This window comes from Chlorocebus sabaeus, chromosome 22, assembly GCF_047675955.1.
Source record: "Chlorocebus sabaeus isolate Y175 chromosome 22, mChlSab1.0.hap1, whole genome shotgun sequence".
Classification (NCBI taxonomy): domain Eukaryota; kingdom Metazoa; phylum Chordata; class Mammalia; order Primates; family Cercopithecidae; genus Chlorocebus; species Chlorocebus sabaeus.
Window position 1 is genome coordinate 34,796,685 of NC_132925.1, and position 20,701 is coordinate 34,817,385.

Below are 20,701 nucleotides of genomic sequence, written 5' to 3' on the forward strand. Positions count from 1 at the left end.
CTCATCATATGTCCTTCATTAGGAATATTATTAAAGAATAACCATTGATCATCACATTCACATTTTCTTTTTCAATCTATGTGCCCATCTTCTCCTCACAGCCTAGAGTACATAAATCCAAAGTCCTATTAGATACCACTGTATCTATATAGCCTTTCTGCCATCTTTAATTTCTTTGTTGCCATCAAACTATACTGTTTCACAAAGAAAATACCAAAAAAGTCTGTATTCCATAATGAAATTTTCAGTGAGGAAAACACTTAACCTCATTGGATTATGATACCTATGTTTGTAAACAAAAGCGAATAATAAAACTTAAACCTAAGAGTATTATACTTATTACATTATTTTAGAACATTTGACTACAAAATAAATACAGAAAGAGTATGATATATTCAGCCATCCAGCACAATTCATGTTAAGTTGATATACACAGTTAAGCTATAATTGTAGCTCATGCTATAATTCCAATTTTCTACCTATTGTCCAGCAGGCTCACTGGCCTATAGTACAGGGGTCAGTGACTCATGGCAGTATAGGTATGCATCATAGAGACAGGCTACATAACAAAAGCCTAAGTGCTCTCTCTGTAGAGTAGGATATATATTGGAGAAGAAATGGTAGGGAGCAGAGAGAGGGTTTCTAAATATTTTTGAAACAGTATTAAAATATTTGACATTGGTATTAATATAAAATGCAAATGGTAACCAAGAATATACTGTATTTTGTTTTAATTTAGTATTATTCAACGTGCTCATAACTGAACAAAGTTTAGTGGATATTGTCTGTGAAAACTAAAACTTGCTAATATAAGGACTGTTAGCTAATAAAGTGTTAAAAATTTTAATAAAGGATAGTAAAATAATGCTAGATGCAATAAAATGGTATTTAAAGATGAGAAAGAGTTATTTCAAGTAATTTCCAGTTTACCATAACAATTTACATATTAAAATTATCATCCTTATGTTTACATAGACTTTGTATAGGTAAGTAGCAACCGTCACAGTAATAATATTTACTACTTGTAAACATTCTGACTTAACCAGGCTTAGCATACTGCATGAAGAGTGCCCTAAAACAAAAAAAGAAAAGAAAAAAAAAAAGCCTAGAGAACTAAGAAAATAAAAAGTTGAAAACCTAATAGAATTAGTGGTTACCTGTATCATAACACAATAGCATTCTATGCTTTAAAAAAAAATGGATTTTTAATTAGTAAACACTGAAATATTTGTTTATAGGCCATTTATAGCCCACTAAACAAAATCTTGGCACCATAAATTAAAGTATTAACAACAATTGCCAAATGAAGGTCAATCCATTTTTTTAACATCTAAATTAACAGATCAGTGGAAAAAATATGGGACTTGTTTTTTTAAAAGTTCGATTTATATTAACATTTTCAAGAATACATTGCATTAAAATAGATCCCAAATGATCAGAAAATTATGGAAAATCAGGAGTGAACAAAGAAACAATCTTGAGTAAATATAAAAAGTATCATCATGTTAATCAGTTAGCTATGCTGCAGAAAGCATCCCAACAATCCACTGACATATGGCCAAGATAGAACTAGCAAAAAGTGCACAAATACATTGAGACTCAGAACCCACCTTCTCTTTCATAAATGCCCCATCACAAACTGCAAAGATTAGGTGGCCAAATTTCAACATCAAAGATTCACTTGGCATTTTGAACCAGATCTAAGAATCATGGTCTTTATTTTCCAGTAAAAGCTAATAAGCTGAGACTTACTTAACTCTTTCCTGTTTTGTTTTGTTGCTGTTGTTGTTGTTGTTGTTTTGCGCTTCTCAAGGAATACTACATGTGAAAACGATAGTTCGTCATTTCCAAAAAAGATACTCATCCAGATTGTCCTCCAATCGGTGAAATCTGAGATGTCTAAAAAGTCTTCTTTGTGAAAGCCTTACAAATATATCCAAAGATGTTGAGTCCCATATGGCTCTGATAAATGAAACCCGTTATTGTGAATTTCAAGCTCTTCCTTAAATCAAAACACTATTGGGTGAATTTGGTGCTCATGAAATAAAGCACTAATTGCGTGGCCTAACAACACTGAATCCTCTGCCTAGCAGACATTTTAAGTTGTGCCAAATTGGTTTTGGGATGTGAACAAATATCCTGGAGCCAGACTCTCTCACATGCACACACTACTCCCTGGAAGTAAGTTGGACACTCTTGGAAACTGCATTAACTCTTTCAGGCCACCAGGAAACCTAACTCTCACTAAAGGAAAGGCCTCTTTTAAGATAAAAACAAGTCATTTCATCTAAAGTTCAACCTAAGAAAGAGGTAAAAGAGCAAAAACTAATTCGTGGCTAGTTAAACACTAAAATGTCCTCAGATGTAAAATAGTCCCTATACCCCAATGGATGCTTTTTCAGATGTATCCAGAAAACCTTATTTGGGCATAATTTCCAAGACATTAATAAGAGTTGTGTGCATTCAGGAAAAGAGAATTCATTTTAAGCTTAATATGCCACATTTGCCTCAGGCCGAGTGATAAGAAACTTTTGTTTCTTTGGTAATCACTCTCAGCTTATTATATCAGGAAATTTCTTGAGTTTTTATTTCACCACATGAAATATGATTTCCACACTAGAAATTTTTTTTATGGTCTTTTTGTTCTGGTTCAGAAAGATGCCTACAAACATGAAGCTGAGTATTTAAATGGCAATTAATGTAATCCCATCTCCCTTGCTCTCAAATTTAGGAGTTCATAAAAACAATTTTTAAAAGCACCTAAATATAAGAAAAATGTACAAAAATGGGCTTTGTATTTCTTTCTCTTTTTTTTAGTCTTAATTTCTTCAGCAGTAATTTCTTGGAAATAAGTTGTTTACTTTGGTGGGGCATTTTAATTAAGCATTTTATTTACAGTATGATGAAACTACAGCATTTCTTTCCCCTTTTATCTCATTAATAAATATCCTGGATTATATTCGTCCCCAGGATTACCTAAACTAACTACAATTTTACACTTTTAGGTCACTGTCATTTTGTTGCTGTCATTCATCTTTCACCTTAAAGGCTTATGAAGATATAGATAAAGCAAAAACTACTTTTTGTAGATGGAGATACCTAAATGCTTGTGAAAATGGTATTTTTCAGTCATTTCTAGTTTAAGCCTTCTGTATTTCTTAGAGAACCATATTTATTTTGTGCCAATTGGTGTGAATTTAAGAGTATTACTAGAACCCTATGTTCCACCTCCAACAAAGCTTTATATTCTAACAATTAGCCTGCATGTGCTGCTGCCATTGACTTTTAATAATACATAAAAAAAAAAAACTACCCTTGTCAGCCAACCCTAAAAGGAAACTAGCTGCTGTTTGCAAGTACACAGGACACAGTTGTAAATCAAATGTGTGTAGCTGCTTCTGGCTTCTATTGGTTCAAACTGCAATTCTTAGAATGGAATACAGGCTATGGGTATGTCTATATGAAGGATCTCTACCTGATTTTCATTGGGGTTTTGGGTCTCTGAATAATTCATATATTTCCAAATCAAAATTTAGAGGATCTGTTAGAGCACTGGTCTGTGTTTTTACTATGTCTGATATGATGGCATCACTTCTAAGTTCTGTTGCATATTTAGTTAGCTGCTGGTAACCAAGTAAAACTCACATTCTAGTAGAACTTGTTTGGTATCTAGAACCTGATTAAGAACACTAAGGGGTAAATGGTAATATTCAACAGATACCACATTAAAAAGTTTTCAGTAATTTTAAAGTCAACTATTTATCATATCAGTGAGAAGTTGGTCCAAAACATACTCACAACTTAGACAGAGTGATACTAGGGCCAAATAGCAACTTTCCCCTGGTGTTCAAGCACAGAGGCTAACTGGGACAGTTATAAACTTTATGGAAGTCTAAAATTCTGATTCATATTTCTACCATGGTCCTCCTTTCCAACCTAAATCCATCTAATGATATCAATTTAGGAGGAAAAGGTATCAAAATTTAGCTTATGTTCATTTCAAATACCTCAGATAAACGTAATTAGGAGGTAAAGATAAAAATGGCCTATCTTTAAATAGGTGTCCATCACATTTTTCACATTTAGAGCTCTGCCATGAGCTCAGAATTACTTATTCAATGACATTTCCTTTTTTCAGTTCTATCTTCATTACTTACATGATCCAAATAAAATAGAGAAAAAAGGCTTAACATGATGCACACTGTCCTTACAGCTCAGCTAATTCTAAATGGTTTTAATAGTCTAAATATATTTAATAACTAGCCTCTACACCTGAGATTATCAGCAGAATACTTGTTTAGATGTTAAAGGACAGTAGCCAAAGAAGAAGAGGAAAGAAGAGGTGAGTAGGGATATTAGGGGAGCATATTTATCAACAAAAAAAGCTGGATTGTCTAATTTCCTCACTGGAGCAATGAATAACCTAGTTCCTAGTAACAACCCCAACACTGAAAACTGCTGTGTAACCGTAGGCCAGTTATTTAACTTTAACTGGCTTCGACTTCTTAATCTGTGATGCAAGCGTAATACAGCTAAGGCACCAACTGCTACCTGCATCCCTATACTGGCTAGGATCTTTTAAAAATTATTTCCTGGCCAAAAACTCACCCACATGCCATCAGTTATTTTCCCTCCTTTTTCCTGTCTCCTTTGCCTCTGCAGGGAAATAAAATTAGCAGTCAAAGTTAAACATGCCCAGTGGGCAAGACAGACTTTGGTTGAAGGAAAGGGATGGAGTAAGTTGTGTTAAAGCGCTTATTTGGCCCCAAAAGGTTCATTGTTGGGATACTACCTCCCACAACTAGCTCCACTGGAATTTTTCTCAGGAAAATGGAGAACTGTTTTAAGATAGACATGCCCTGTAAGCTGGTCTCAAATCAAAATAAATTTAGGATATTCAAAAAATGCCCTACAGGATTTTCCCTGTGGAGCCTAAATAAATCACTGACCAAATTTTCCAATTCATGCTCTGCTGCTAAATGGGACTTTCTGCAAAATCATGTTTTAATTTCTACATCTGAAAAAGGAGTATAGGTAAAGTTCTTCACTTTGGGTTTTCATTCTTCTCTCTTCTCTGATAGTATTCTGAAAGAATGCCATTTGAGAAAAGACCACTCTTAGAGAAGAAAATTGAAATATAATCCCAAATTTCAAATAAACTTGAAACTCTGCTAAAGACAAGACTATATCCCCGGTTGGTGATTTTGTGGGTCTTCTTTTTTAAAAAATGAACCTTTTAATACATAGAGAGTTGTTAAGAGTATCCCAAAAGTGTACACATATCTAAATTTATAAAATCACTATTTTCACACCTAAAGGATGTATTTCAGTGCTCCTTTAAATTGTGACTGCCCTTACTGCATTTTATTGCATGTTAATAATTTGCATATTATTAAATGTATGAAAATATATAAAAATTACATTTTTAGCTATTCATACAGGATAAGTGAGAAATTGTACAAGTTTGTATACTATATGGCATACACGTGCTGTCTTTTTATACTATGAGGCATTGTTTTTTTCAGACAAGAACATCGGGAATGCTCAGGAGTCAGTTTTTAGATTTTATGAAGCACTGAGGCATTGATGCTGTTAACACTTTCATTGAAATTAAAATGCAAACCAAATATTTCAAGACCAATAACAATGGATATGCCACGAAATTGTTGTGTTTCACAGGGTGCAATAATAGGTAAAATTGGAATTTTCCTTCAAATAATCTGTCCCATCCAAGAGTTTTAACTCTCAAATAAAAATACAAACAAAAGATTATTCACTTCAACCGATTTCCCTAGAGGATTATGCATTATTAATTCCAAACTTTACAAGATTTAAGAAATTACTGGACTGATTAAGTGTGGCAAAATGGTTTGCTCCCTACAAAGGAAACAAACTTAAATCCCACAAAGTTTAATTAGCATTTAGTGGCTCAACAAATAGAGGAACAGCCTGATTCTGAAGAGTAACTGCAGAGCAGAGTCAGAAATTTTATATACTACTGGTTAACTTTGCTGTGAAAATTAGAGTGAACCGGAATTCGATCCCAGTTCTGCCACTTACTAGATCTGCAATCTTGGGTAAACCACTTAACCGTTCTAAATCTTTCTTTCCTCATCTTTAAATAGGGTTAAGAAATACCTCATAGCAAAGGCATGGTGGTTAAAAGAGATTCCATAGGCAAAGTTCCTTAACAATTCATTAACTATGATTATCACTACAATTTAGACCCCTTCTGACCATTGAGAACACATGAATTCTACATCCAGCTAAAGACCATTCTTCAATAGAAAAATTTTTTCAAAACTCAATTTACATGGTCTAAGCAACAATTATCATAGCATGTCAGGGGCTAATGTGGTGCCCAAAGTTAGACATTATCATTTAACACAATGGGAACCTGGTAAAGATTTACTGAATGAGGAAAAAATATAATAGGATGTAATAGAAAGAACAGAGACTAAATCTTGGCTTTGACTCTTAGCAGCTGTGTGAATTTGGCAATTTTTTCTGTAAGCTTCAGTTTTTTCATCTAAAAAATAGGCAGAAAACCAGTGTATGCAACAAAGTTGTTGTATGCAAAGATTAAATTAAACAGTTTGTGTGAAAGGTGCTTAGTAATATCTCACTTCCTTAATTTTGGCATCATAGGACAAGAGTTCTAATTGGTTTTCAAGCCTAAACTTTATTCTTACATAGCAGTATCAACTCTGGCCTCCTACATAAAGTAAGATTATGTTTAGTTAAGGCATAATGTGAGAGATGAGGATAAATTCAGGTGTGACAGTAAATATATTTTAACAATATACCCTAGAAACAAGAGTAATGATTCTCAAACCTTGCAATATTGTTAGGATCTTTGGGGTAGTTTTTGCAAAATATAGTTGCCCAAATACCAGTCTAGAGACTCCAATTTTAGATATGTGGGAGTAGAACCTAAGAATCTGTGTATTTTAAAAGCCCTTGGCTGATTACGACATATAATAATCAACTAAAGTCGAGTTTTCTGAAGTATGTGGGCCAGCTACAACTCAGGATGCCTGAGTTCCATTAATAATGGAGCCCAGAAATTTGAATTTTAACAAAAATCTGAAGAATATCTTGTGTAAACTAAAGTTTGAGAACCACTGGACTAGAATATAGTACAATAATATTGAAAAGAATTTTTTTCATATTTGGCTATTTAAACATTTTCCCACAAAGAAGGCCATTACATAATGGTAAAGGGATCAATTCAACAGGAAGAGCTAACTATCCTAAATATATATGCACCCAATACAGGAGCACCCAGATTCATAAAGCAAGTCCTTAGAGACTTACAAAGAGACTTAGACTCCCATACAATAATAATGGGAGACTTCAACACTCCACTGTCAACATTAGACAGATCAACGAGACAGAAAGTTAACAAGGATATCCAGGAATTGAACTCATCTCTGCAGCAAGCAGACCTAACAGACATCTATAGAACTCTCCACCCCAAATCAACAGAATATACATTCTTCTCAGCACCACATCGTACTTACTCCAAAATTGACCACGTAATCGGAAGTAAAGCACTCCTCAGCAAATGTACAAGAACAGAAATTATAACAAACTGTCTCTCAGACCACAGTGCAATCAAAGTAGAACTCAGGACTAAGAAACTCAATCAAAACCGCTCAACTACATGGAAACTGAACAACCTGCTCCTGAATGACTACTGGGTACATAACGAAATGAAGGCAGAAATAAAGATGTTCTTTGAAACCAATGAGAACAAAGATACAACATACCAGAATCTCTGGGACACATTTAAAGCAGTGTGTAGAGGGAAATTTATAGCACTAAATGCCCACAAGAGAAAGCAGGAAAGATCTAAAATTGACACTCGAACATCACAATTAAAAGAACTAGAGAAGCAAGAGCAAACACATTCGAAAGCTAGCAGAAGGCAAGAAATAACTAAGATCAGAGCAGAACTGAAGGAGATAGAGACACAAAAAACCCTCCAAAACATCAATGAATCCAGGAGTTGGTTTTTTGAAAAGATCAACAAAATTGACAGACCACTAGCAAGACTAATAAAGAAGAAAAGAGAGAAGAATCAAATCGACGCAATTAAAAATGATAAAGGGGATATCACCACCGACCCCACAGAAATACAAACTACCATCAGAGAATACTATAAACACCTCTACGCAAATAAACTGGAAAATCTAGAAGAAATAGATAATTTCCTGGACACTTACACTCTTCCAAGACTAAACCAGGAAGAAGTTGAATCCCTGAATAGACCAATAGCAGGCTCTGAAATTGAGGCAATAATTAATAGCCTACCAACCAAAAAAAGTCCAGGACCAGATGGATTCACAGCTGAATTCTACCGGAGGTACAAGGAGGAGTTGGTACCATTCCTTCTGAAACTATTCCAATCAATAGAAAAAGAGGGAATCCTCCCTAACTCATTTTATGAGGCCAACATCATCCTGATACCAAAGCCTGGCAGAGACACAACAAAAAAAGAGAATTTTAGACCAATATCCCTGATGAACATCGATGCAAAAATCCTCAATAAAATACTGGCAAACCGGATTCAGCAACACATCAAAAAGCTTATCCACCATGATCAAGTGGGCTTCATCCCTGGGATGCAAGGCTGGTTCAACATTCGCAAATCAATAAACATAATCCAGCATATAAACAGAACCAAAGACAAGAACCACATCATTATCTCAATAGATGCAGAAAAGGCTTTTGACAAAATTCAACAGCCCTTCATGCTAAAAACGCTCAATAAATTCAGTATTGATGGAACGTACCTCAAAATAATAAGAGCTATTTATGACAAACCCACAGCCAATATCATACTGAATGGGCAAAAACTGGAAAAATTCCCTTTGAAAACTGTCACAAGACAGGGATGCCCTCTCTCACCACTCCTATTCAACATAGTGTTGGAAGTTCTGGCTAGGGCAATCAGGCAAGAGAAAGAAATCAAGGGGATTCAGTTAGGAAAAGAAGAAGTCAAATTGTCCCTCTTTGCAGATGACATGATTGTATATTTAGAAAACCCCATTGTCTCAGCCCAAAATCTCCTTAAGCTGATAAGCAACTTCAGCAAAGTCTCAGGATACAAAATTAATGTGCAAAAATCACAAGCATTCTTATACACCAGTAACAGACAAACAGAGAGCCAAATCAGGAATGAACTTCCATTCACAATTGCTTCAAGGAGAATAAAATACCTAGGAATCCAACTTACAAGGGATGTAAAGGACCTCTTCAAGGAGAACTACAAACCACTGCTCAGTGAAATAAAAGAGGACACAAACAAATGGAAGAACATACCATGCTCATGGATAAGAAGAATCAATATCGTGAAAATGGCCATACTGCCCAAGGTAATTTATAGATTCAATGCCATCCCCGTCAAGCTACCAATGAGCTTCTTCACAGAATTGGAAAAAACTGCTTTAAAGTTCATATGGAACCAAAAAAGAGCCCACATCTCCAAGACAATCCTAAGTCAAAAGAACAAAGCTGGAGGCATCACGCTACCTGACTTCAAACTATACTACAAGGCTACAGTAACCAAAACAGCATGGTACTGGTACCAAAACAGAGATATAGACCAATGGAACAGAACAGAGTCCTCAGAAATAATACCACACATCTACAGCCATCTGATCTTTGACAAACCTGAGAGAAACAAGAAATGGGGAAAGGATTCCCTATTTAATAAATGGTGCTGGGAAAATTGGCTAGCCATAAGTAGAAAGCTGAAACTGGATCCTTTCCTTACTCCTTATACGAAAATTAATTCAAGATGGATTAGAGACTTAAATGTTAGACCTAATACCATAAAAATCCTAGAGGAAAACCTAGGTAGTACCATTCAGGACATAGGCATGGGCAAAGACTTCATGTCTAAAACACCAAAAGCAACAGCAGCAAAAGCCAAAATTGACAAATGGGATCTCATTAAACTAAAGAGCTTCTGCACAGCAAAAGAAACTACCATCAGAGTGAACAGGCAACCTACAGAATGGGAGAAAATTTTTGCAATCTACTCATCTGACAAAGGGCTAATATCCAGAACCTACAAAGAACTCAAACAAATTTACAAGAAAAAAACAAACAACCCCATCCAAAAGTGGGCAAAGGATATGAACAGACACTTCTCCAAAGAAGACATTCATACAGCCAACAGACACATGAAAAAATGCTCATCATCACTGGCCATCAGAGAAATGCAAATCAAAACCACAATGAGATACCATCTCACACCAGTTAGAATGGCGATCATTCAAAAGTCAGGAAACAACAGGTGCTGGAGAGGATGTGGAGAAATAGGAACACTTTTACACTGTTGGTGGGATTGTAAACTAGTTCAACCATTATGGAAAACAGTATGGCGATTCCTCAAGGATCTAGAACTAGATGTACCATATGACCCAGCCATCCCATTACTGGGTATATACCCAAAGGATTATAAATTATGCTGCTATAAAGACACATGCACACGTATGTTTATTGCAGCACTATTCACAATAGCAAAGACTTGGAATCAACCCAAATGTCCATCAGTGACAGATTGGATTAAGAAAATGTGGCACATATACACCATGGAATACTATGCAGCCATAAAAAAGGATGAGTTTGTGTCCTTTGTAGGGACATGGATGCAGCTGGAAACCATCATTCTTAGCAAACTATCACAAGAACAGAAAACCAAACACCGCATGTTCTCACTCATAGGTGGGAACTGAACAATGAGATCACTTGGACTTGGGAAGGGGAACATCACACACCGGGGCCTATCATGGGGAGGGGGTAGGGGGGAGGGATTGCATTGGGAGTTATACCTGAAGTAAATGACGAGTTGATGGGTGCAGCACACCAACATGGCACAAGTATACATATGTAACAAACCTGCATGTTATGCACATGTACCCTACAACTTAAAGTATAATAATAATAAATAAATTTAAAAAAAAAAAAACATTTTCCCTCTATTTTTAAATAAACATTACTGTCAAAATTTATGAATGATGGGTAAAAATTTTACCTAAAGAAAATATTAGTTTTAGGGTAAGTATTATCATTATTATTACAGGTTTCAAAACCAAAACGGGAAATAGAGATAACATTTTAAGTCATCTACAGAGGGTCTACCAGCACAGAAAAGCATTTCACCTAGGAAATGCCATGCGTTTCAGTATTTCTTAAATGTGCGTGTTTTGCTTTGACTTAGTTTTTTATTATCCATTCCTTCTTTAATTACAGCAGTAATGCCAATACATAATATTTGTATACTACTTTACTATTTATAAAGAAACTTCATATATATTAACTTAATTAATCCCTACAATAACCTTGTGAGGTAGATAGAAAAGGTAATATATATTATCACATTTCCGCCAATAAGAAAACTCTTAAAAAGTTTATGCAACTTTCCCAATCATAAGTTTGCTGGTATTTCTGGTGATATGTGGACTGAAACCTCTAGATGTAAATTTCATGCAAAACTGTGTGAAATTTAAAACTTAGGATTCATTTCTAAACGTTGTGAATCAAACTCAAAATAGCATGAGAGTCTCTAAACTGCAAGTAGGCCATAGTCCTCTACCAACCTGTGGGTTCATCTTACTATATAAGTTCATTGTACTTTATTTATTATATGGTTAAATAATAGAAGGAGAGTGGAGCTCAATTAACCAAAAACAAATGAACAAAAAAGTGAAAAACAAATAAAAAATTGGAATACTCATCCATTATAATACTATTTACCCTGCCTACTTGCAATTCAATCCCCTATAAGCCCCTTTGCCTCAGTTTCCTCTTCTAAAACATGAAATATCAAATAGTACTTTCAAAGGCTAGCAATTTCCTTCTCAGCTATGATGGTACTTTAAAAAGTACAACTAAATATACAGCTAGAATAATACTGACATTTGCCCAGTCCCTACAAAAATCCTGTCAAATCAACTAGTCCAGTCCACTCATTTTATACATAGGAAGTAGACCTAAAAAAAAACTTATGTTACCCCAAATAATAGCAAATTTGTTGTAAAGCTAGAATCAAAAATTATCTTTACATCAAAGTCAATTACAATACACACTTGTGAATGGGCAATGCCTTGTTTTCATAATCAAAAAGAGAAAATGGTCATTTTAATACAAAAGGAAGAAGGTAATTTATAAAGGGATGTTTAGGCAGGAAGTGGTATCAGAAGCTGTTTTTCCAAAGTAAAAAGTCTCCAAATTTATTTACAACAAAGAAATGTGTTTTATATATATATAAAATATATATATATATAACACACACATATATATACACATGAGAACGTTATAAACCAGCTAGACATAATCATTTGTTTAGACCTCAAATATTTGTATAGCTCTGTGCTGAATGCCAATAGAAGGTTCTGGAGGATGAATAAGACACAGACGCTATCCTCAAGAAGCTCAAGGTTTAGTTGGAAGATGTGCTTACAAACAATGGCAATACAATGTGAGAGCTGATATTGCCAAGTTATGCATATAAACGTTGCTGTGGGAATGTGAAAGAAGGAGCCCCTCAGTGTCTGAAATGACTGAGCTTAAGTGAATATCTCTGACAATCCCTGTCTTCTCCATTTCCAATTCTAAATTAAATGCATCCCTGTTTATGCGTAGAATTGTTAAAGAATTTTTTATATACACTGGTAGAAGAAAAGTAGTAAAGTGCACACATCCTAACTTTTCCTTGAGTAATAACAATTTTGGAAAACTAAAATATATTACAGAATTTTGGTACAGCTACTACGAAATCAGGGTCTGAAACAATTTGCCAATTTTTTGCAAATGTCCTGTTTTTTTTTTTTTTTTACTGACTCATGCATCAGTTACTTGCACAGCAACAGGGACACAAGGTGGCACTGTCGTGCTGACATTCATTTCAGGGCCCTTTCTAAATGGACAAATTTGTAAGAGGCAAAATAGACCCTATTGTGACAACTAACACGAGTTGTAATACTGGCCGCCTTCTGGGTCTACCAACATTAACACTGGCCTAAAGAGGAGTATTTTGCATTTCATGAATATCATATCATGCCTATATAGAAATAGGACATATTCTCTGATGACTTCCCCAAAATGTCATGTGTGTATTCATAGAAATGTCCAAAGGCATAGAGTGCAGCTTTGCCATTAGGAAGTCAGAAGTGAACTGCTTGTTATTGGCAAGGCAGTGGACGCGGATCGCCTCTCCATCTAGTGGCCAGTGGAGAGGAATGGAGCCATAGTAACCATGCTGCACTTCATTCCATCTAAAACAGTCCTTTTACCAAATCACCCATAGGCAATTAAGTCCGCTTGTCTGACAAACAACAATTTTTGGTTTATGGCATTCATTCAATCATTAAACACATTCAATAATACATTATGACATGTAGTTAAGCTAAGAAAAATCATCACAAAGTTAAGGTGCCTGTGCTCTCTCAAGCCACATAAATGTCTGTTATTCTTCCCTTATTACCCACTCTAACTTTTCTCCATTTATTTATGACTTTTAGACAGAAAATGCAAGCAAGATTATCTACATATATAACTACTTAAAATCATACGGTCTTTAAGATGAAAAAATATTTTAAAAATCTTTTCCCCTCATTTTACAAGAAGGAAACTGAGGGACAGAGAGATGGTGATTTACTCAAAGTCACAAAATCAGAACAAAAAACCAGACCTCCAGATTTAACCACTTTAAATCCTTTTTGGTATTGATTAATACCTCCTGATTCCCCAGGAAATGCTTTTTATACCACACCAGAAAGTTTCTTTCAACATACCAGGAAAATAATTTAAAATGTTTTTTATTCATATATTTTCAGGCTAAGGTGATATGAATGAAACTATTGTGTATAGGCCCTACCACATCTTCATATCCATAGGTATATTTTGAATGTGTTATAAGAACACAATTATTTTTATATTAAGGAATTATATTCATTCAACATTTAGAAAGCAAAAAAGCAAGTGGGGTAGGGAGTAGGTGGAATGTGCTGGTCAAAATTACTATACAAAAAATGGTTTCAGAAAGCCATTATGTGAAACAAAACCTGAATCCATTCAGACTGCTAGAAGAGTTGTTTTTTGTTTTGTTTCATATAAATTATTTGACTTTATTTTGTTTTTAAAAAGGAAACACACGTACATTTATTCAGCTAATCACTTCATCTATTTTAATTCAGCATGTGATGCAGTTTGGGGGCATGTTTTGGAAATGCTTTGTTGGTAAAGCTTCTTATCAGAACAAATTAAATCTGTCCACCAACTATAAAAATCTTCTCACAACTCCGAACCCAAGAATTAAAGGGCAAAAGGTATGAAGGAAACTTGGCAGTGGATGTTCTAGAAATGTGAGATGTTTTGACTTTCTCTTCTATGATCTTCTTTGGTGGTACCACTGGAATCTGCCTTGGAGTGCAGAGGGAATTTAGATAGATATGCTTTAGAGAGATGCAAAAACCAATGCTGTACAGATAAGTCAAATGCCTTTTAATGGGAGTTAGGGAAAAAGTATTTTTATTTCATTATACTTCTAAGTTTAGAAGCTTCAAAAGCACCAACCCCTCAGCTACCCTCAGCTTTATCCCTTTACATTATCTCAACTTATCTCTACTTGTTTCTTAATCATCTCTAGTTGTCTCCCTTCTAGAAATGAGGTGAGGGGATAAAGATCATTGTTGATTTGGAGAACTAGAGAAAGTAAGGACTAATATAAAAAGTAAGTTATTTTTGCCTTACCTAAAGCTAAGATAATAGGTAAAAGTCACCAAGAAGATGGAGAAATTAGTAAATATGTTCAGAACCAGAGTGTATTTATTGGGCCAAGAAGAATTTTAATGTGTCCAGTATTTAAGAAGAAAAAAAACCAAAAATTTTATAAAGTCACCCTTAAAACGTATTTGTCTAGTCTATTTAAATAATAAAAGAAAGGAACATTTTCTCACCATTTAAATGTCCCTAAATAAGGTATTTTTGTTTATTTAAAATGACAGCCACATAGTTTTCACATACACATATATATATCAACCAGAAAAATTACATAGCCTGGAACATTTCTAGTTTTCTGCTAGTAATAGCTTTTCTTTTTCTTTTTTTACAAAGTTTCAAGTTGCTACCTGAAAAAACTGACAACATTAATTTTCTCTTAATTACATTCCATTTATAGGAAAGAAGCTCATACTATAAAAGGAATTGCAACAACAAATCACAATTTAATTACAACAGTAATTCACAGAAAATTTTTGAAAAGGTAAAAATGGCAAATATCTAAGCTAATTCAGTAAAAAACAAAAAAGTAAAGCCTTCTAAAAATTAGAGAAAATTAAAATTTAAATAATTTTAAATGTTTGATTTTAAAAAGTTTAAATTAAGAATTTTCCCCATAACAAAATAGTGCTACTATGTATAAGATTCATAACTATTGCCATTTCTACATTTTTAGTTACAACCAATTGGGCATCTTTTTGATATCCCAAAATCTCAACCTCATACCATAATTTTATATTTATTGAATGTAAATCCTTACATTAGTAATGCAATATAAAAACTTTCAAATAGATTGACCTTTTAAATGCATAATATGAACATTAAATTCATCATATCTCAAGACACAGAAGTATTCAGTGCCAAAATTACTTCCAATACCAAGAAGGTAAACATATTATGCTATAATTACCACCAGAGTTTCAAAGGTAAGACTGAATATTCAGAATTAATAAAAATATGTTCTTCTTCCCTCTGGAAACCAGATGAATCAATGAACTCATAGTTCTTGTTCCTTGTCTCAGTATTCTCACTTGAAAATCAGTAGCCAGCTTTCCCCAAGTTAAGACAATTACAAAGGTTGCATTGGTTAACTGAACTACAAAACACCAGGGCTAGAGTTTCAACTGAGTGTCAAAAGATTCCAGAAAGGCAAGCTCCGTGTCCTCAAGCTGATTACTTTCAAATGAACTATAGAATTACCAAAAGCCTTGATCCTGGAGTATGAGAGACGTTATGAAGCCAAAGTCAAGCATAATTTTTCCACAGTTTAGTACAGAAATAGCATGCCACTTATTCGTTATTACAGTTGAACAGCTAGAGTGGCGGAAAAAAAAAAAAAGTCCTTTTTCTTATAAGCCCTTGAATACTGTTTCTAACATAGGCTGTAGTGGTTACTACATACATGATAGTAATTATAGATAGCATATTTCTTCCCATAGCCTCATCAGCTTGCCTATGCTGAATGAGAACTAAGGGAGCTCAAGGATATTTTGATATATTAAACATAATTGTCATCAACATTATTTGATGATTAATGTATAATATCTACGTAATAGAAAAACATATGAATTCAGGCATTATCGAGAATATCTAGGATATGTGTATTGCCTTCAGGCTTTTGGTAAAGAATAAAATTGATCTTGCTAGTTTATTTGACATTGGCTGTAGTTCCTGGCGATTATGCAAAATGCTAGAATTTATTTAAGCAATGGAAATATATGAAATGGGTTTTTCAAGAAAATTACAAGTTTCAAGTTTTGTAAAATACCTACACACCTATATATGACTTGAAAGCTTGGTGTAAAGTATCAAATGTAAATGCTGACTGTATTAGCATTGCAAATAATCCATAGTAATTGTATAAAATAACAAAAATGGCTTACACAGTATGAAAAAAACTATTTTAAAGGTTTGGTTTCTAATTTAATAATAACCCTGGCAGGTACACAATTGTCCGATTGCTAGTGTTTATTGTCCTTGATGGAGGGTAAACTGTTTCTATATAGGTAATACTTGATTTTTATAATGTCCCTGAAATAGTTACATAGCCACGCAAATGAAAATATTTAGAGTTTCTTTCCAGTGCTTTGTGACTTCTCATGGTAACTTAGATCTTCACTGGTTAAGAAAGTAAGGGATGAGGATACTATTTTACTTATGTTGTACAGTAAAATATGTTTCCCAACAAAAACGTAGCCTGTTAAAATATATTTCTAACGTGACCTCCAAGATAAGCCAGGTTTAACGTCCATTTTCAACATTTAGACTTTTGAGGCCACCCTTGAAGCTGAAGAACCCGGGAGCTAGCAGCATTCAAAGAATATCAACACTAGTTATTCTTTTGCCAGAAAAGATCACTAGTTAGCAATATTAGCCAGGTGCTGCTGCTACAACATATCTTGCCAGATGTTGGGGTAACACGTTTGCTCAGGGCCCAAATTTGGCTTCCTATGTGGCGGCATGACCGGCCACTACTGAGAGTTGGGCAAGTCCACGAACACATCCACTGATAATTTCTATATTTATAGAAAGCCAGAACATGTGTAGATAATCACACAATTAGATATTTATGTAGTGCCAGATTTTATGAATACGAGAATTTGTTAATTAGCACAAGGACTAATCATTAAAATTCAAAAATAGATAAATAAACAGGAATGCCATTTATTTGTTAACATTTCATGGGGAAAGTATGCAGCTGCTATCCTTTTGATGAATATAGACTTCTGGAGATAAAAATGTGCAGAATAAAAAATATCTGCAATTTTTGAAACCTTAATGAGTAAAATTCAATAAATCACTATATAGCCTTTACATTAAAAATAATCATAGTGATTTAAGTTTAAAAAAAAAAAAGAAAAAGTTTAAACTGGCAATGCTTAGCATTTGAATTATATGGTCTGGTATTCCTTTTTTTTTTTTTTTTTTTTTTTTATTTGAGACAGAGTCTCACTCTGTCACCAGGCTGGAGTACAGTGGCACGATCTTGGCTTACTCCACTTCCCAGGATCAAGGGATTCTCCTGCCTCAGTCTCCCGAGTAGCTGGGACTACAGGCGTGTGCCACCACGCCCAGGTAATTTTTTTATTTTCTTTTAGTAGAGATGGGGTTTCAACATGTCGGCTAGGATAGTCTCGACCTCCTGACCTCGTGATCTGCCCGCCTCGGCCTCCCAAAGTGTCCTTTTTTTCTTTTTTTTTTTTAATCTACTGTTTGGTCCTTTTCAAAGAGCCAAAGCTGATTTTCATCAGATAGGAGTTAAAAAGCACACACACGTCACTCAGTACCAAATTGTTTTAGCTACAGGGCATGGCAAAGCATGAAATAACTTCTTTAGAGCACTTCCTCATGTGGGTGTGTTAGATAACTGTCTGCTCCAACATTAAAATGAAACATACTGTGACCTGGCCAAGACTTTGGAGATCTAAACAGGCAGATATCATGTGCTGATAGGAAGAGCCCACTCTAACCAATAAGGCTGATTAATGAAGTTTTCTGGCACTCTGTAGCGCTCCTGTGATGCAAGCCTTTCAGCTTTCCAAATCCCTATACAGTAGAGTACAGTGGTTTTAAGTTTATTTATGTACATTTTATAATGTCCTTCTGTATTTAGATTGTGACAGTCCCTTCCAGAAAAGGCCAAGATTATTTTTCATACTAAAAATATTTTAGATCTACTGAAGGTTAAGAACTGTAATGCAAAAGAAAACATAGACACATTCTAAAAATTAAACCAAACATAAAAATGACTACATTATTACTTGCTTTTATTCTTGCTAGAAGGTTAAAGGAAATTTTCATTTTCTCTTGAAACTCTCTCCATTTTTTGTTTGCTTGTGGTTAACATAAACATACATGAAGTGAAATTTTTAAAAATATTGTATCTGAAAAGAAGCTGTGATGTATTTATCCACACATGTATGCTTTCGTGTCATACATGTACATGTATGCACAGATATCACTACATATATGTGTGTACAGAAAAAGAGAATGACTGATAAAGACATAGATAAAAGTTTTCTATTGATAAAAACAGTAGAATTTTATATGGTCCTCACAAAGCTAACATAGAAAATGACAGGTGCATGAGACATGCACACTTTTAACATACAGTATTAGTTTTGAAACAAATTTTTGGGTCACAGTTGGAAATGGCATAAAGTATATATAAAATTGTATTTGATAAACAAAATTATTGTGTACCATATTAACATAAAAGACTCCCCTAAACTTCCCCTTAGACCTTAGGGAAAAAAAATCTGACGAGAACTGATTGAACGTACTTAGTATTTGTACTACTCTTGGCCAAAGCCAGCCTATCCAGTTTTAAAAAACAGTTCAGGCAAGATAAGCAAAATGAAAGTCTCAGAATAAATTTTTTAAAAGAAGAGGTAAAAAAGTCTTTCAGCGCAAAAGTTCATCACCTTCCTGAAATAATGGATTTTTAATAAACATTTTACTAGGTTTGAACCTTGAGAATGTGTTTGGGAATCTGCTCTAGCGTCCCAGGTGGGTTAAGAATATTGCTTTATGGACTTCTTTGTGTTGTCAGAGAGGCCTAATGGAATTAAGGGGGGAAAAAGTCTGCCACTTCTATTAAATAAATAATTTATTACAAAAAGATGATTGTTATTATCAAAGATCTCTACAGATCAGCATCCATTTTCTAACATTGCTCTGTATATGCCGAAACATTTACGTGTCTATGTGACTCAAATTTTATCAAATGAATAGCAGTTTTACTTTGACAAATCTGAAATAAAATTCCATTAAGAAGTCCATTTCAAATGGACCTTATTAAAATAATCCTTTCAATTTTGAAGAACACTATTCTGGGAAAACTCTTCAACAATGTCTGCTAGTTTGAAATGTAACTTTTCCCACTATAAAAGGAAAAAAAGAAATAAAGGAAAAGAAAGCACCACAAAACTGTATTTGAAATAAAAAATATATTATTTATGCTCCCCAAAATGTTAAATGAATACTTACAGTTGTTGTGCAAGATGGCCTGATATACTTCATAGCTTCCACTTTGTAAAAAGATGGCCAGCCCCTCACTCCACCCTCCCCAAGCATAAATAAACAGTAACATACTAAAAGGAAACTGTCCTAGGATAAAAACTGGTTGTTAAGAAAGTTCGCATTCTTACTAACCAAAGTGATATTCCTATAAATGTAAAAGCCCATCTGTAAAATAAAAGTTAGAAAACAGAATACCTTATTTGTTTAAAAATACAGCTCCCAGATGCAATGTTTCTATGTGTGTGATGACAAAAATAATTACTCAATTCTTACCCACCCTCAGCAACTACCCCTCACCTTATGTCCAATGGCATTAAATAAACATGCTGGCAAAAAGTATTCAACCTGCTTCAAGGATTTAAACTGTAAATATGGACTTTAAACTTCAACATAAAACAAAGAACAAGAGTCTCACTTTAGTAATACCCACACTGGCAATGCAGCTAAAACTCATTGGCAAATAACTAACAAACCGAGTTAGCAATAAATAAGGACAACATGATATATAGACAGACAGATGGAATTGCATAAACAGACAAGAAAAGCAAAGAGACAAACATACGGAAGGGTCTGTTTTAAAAGAGTGAAAGATTCTGATTTATTTGGTACTTTAGTGAGAAAAATAGATTTGTTTGTAATTATTTTTAAAGTAACAAAACTGAATCACAAGGGCACACCCCTAAGTAAGTAGGAAGAAAATTAGTAAAGGGTAGGCCTCCTACAGATGTTCTAAATTTTAAGCTAGCACTAGCTCTGTCAAACTTAAATCTGCAAATTAAAATTCAAGGAGGAAAGAATAAAGGCATTGGGGGCTAAAGGAGATGACAGAGGGGGCATTGAGGAAGCAGGAAATTTTTTTTTTTTTTAAGAAAGTTGTCTGCCCTAC

The 20,701-nt window shown here is 34.3% G+C and overlaps 1 protein-coding gene across 8 annotated transcripts in view; it reads right to left on the reverse strand.

Moving 5' to 3' along the window:
* Positions 1 to 20,701, reverse strand: part of ZBTB20 (zinc finger and BTB domain containing 20) — an 830,675-nt gene that overhangs the window by 762,497 nt on the left and 47,477 nt on the right. The window contains exon 1 of one of the 8 annotated variants that reach the window (XM_073009738.1): positions 19,783 to 19,810. The exons of 6 other annotated variants lie outside the window; for them this stretch is intronic. The gene's annotated coding sequence lies outside the window, so the exon portion shown is untranslated. Of the gene's footprint in view, positions 1 to 1,752; positions 7,647 to 19,782; positions 19,811 to 20,701 lie in introns of those variants that run through there. One more of the 8 variants, XM_073009739.1, reaches the window with a different exon arrangement.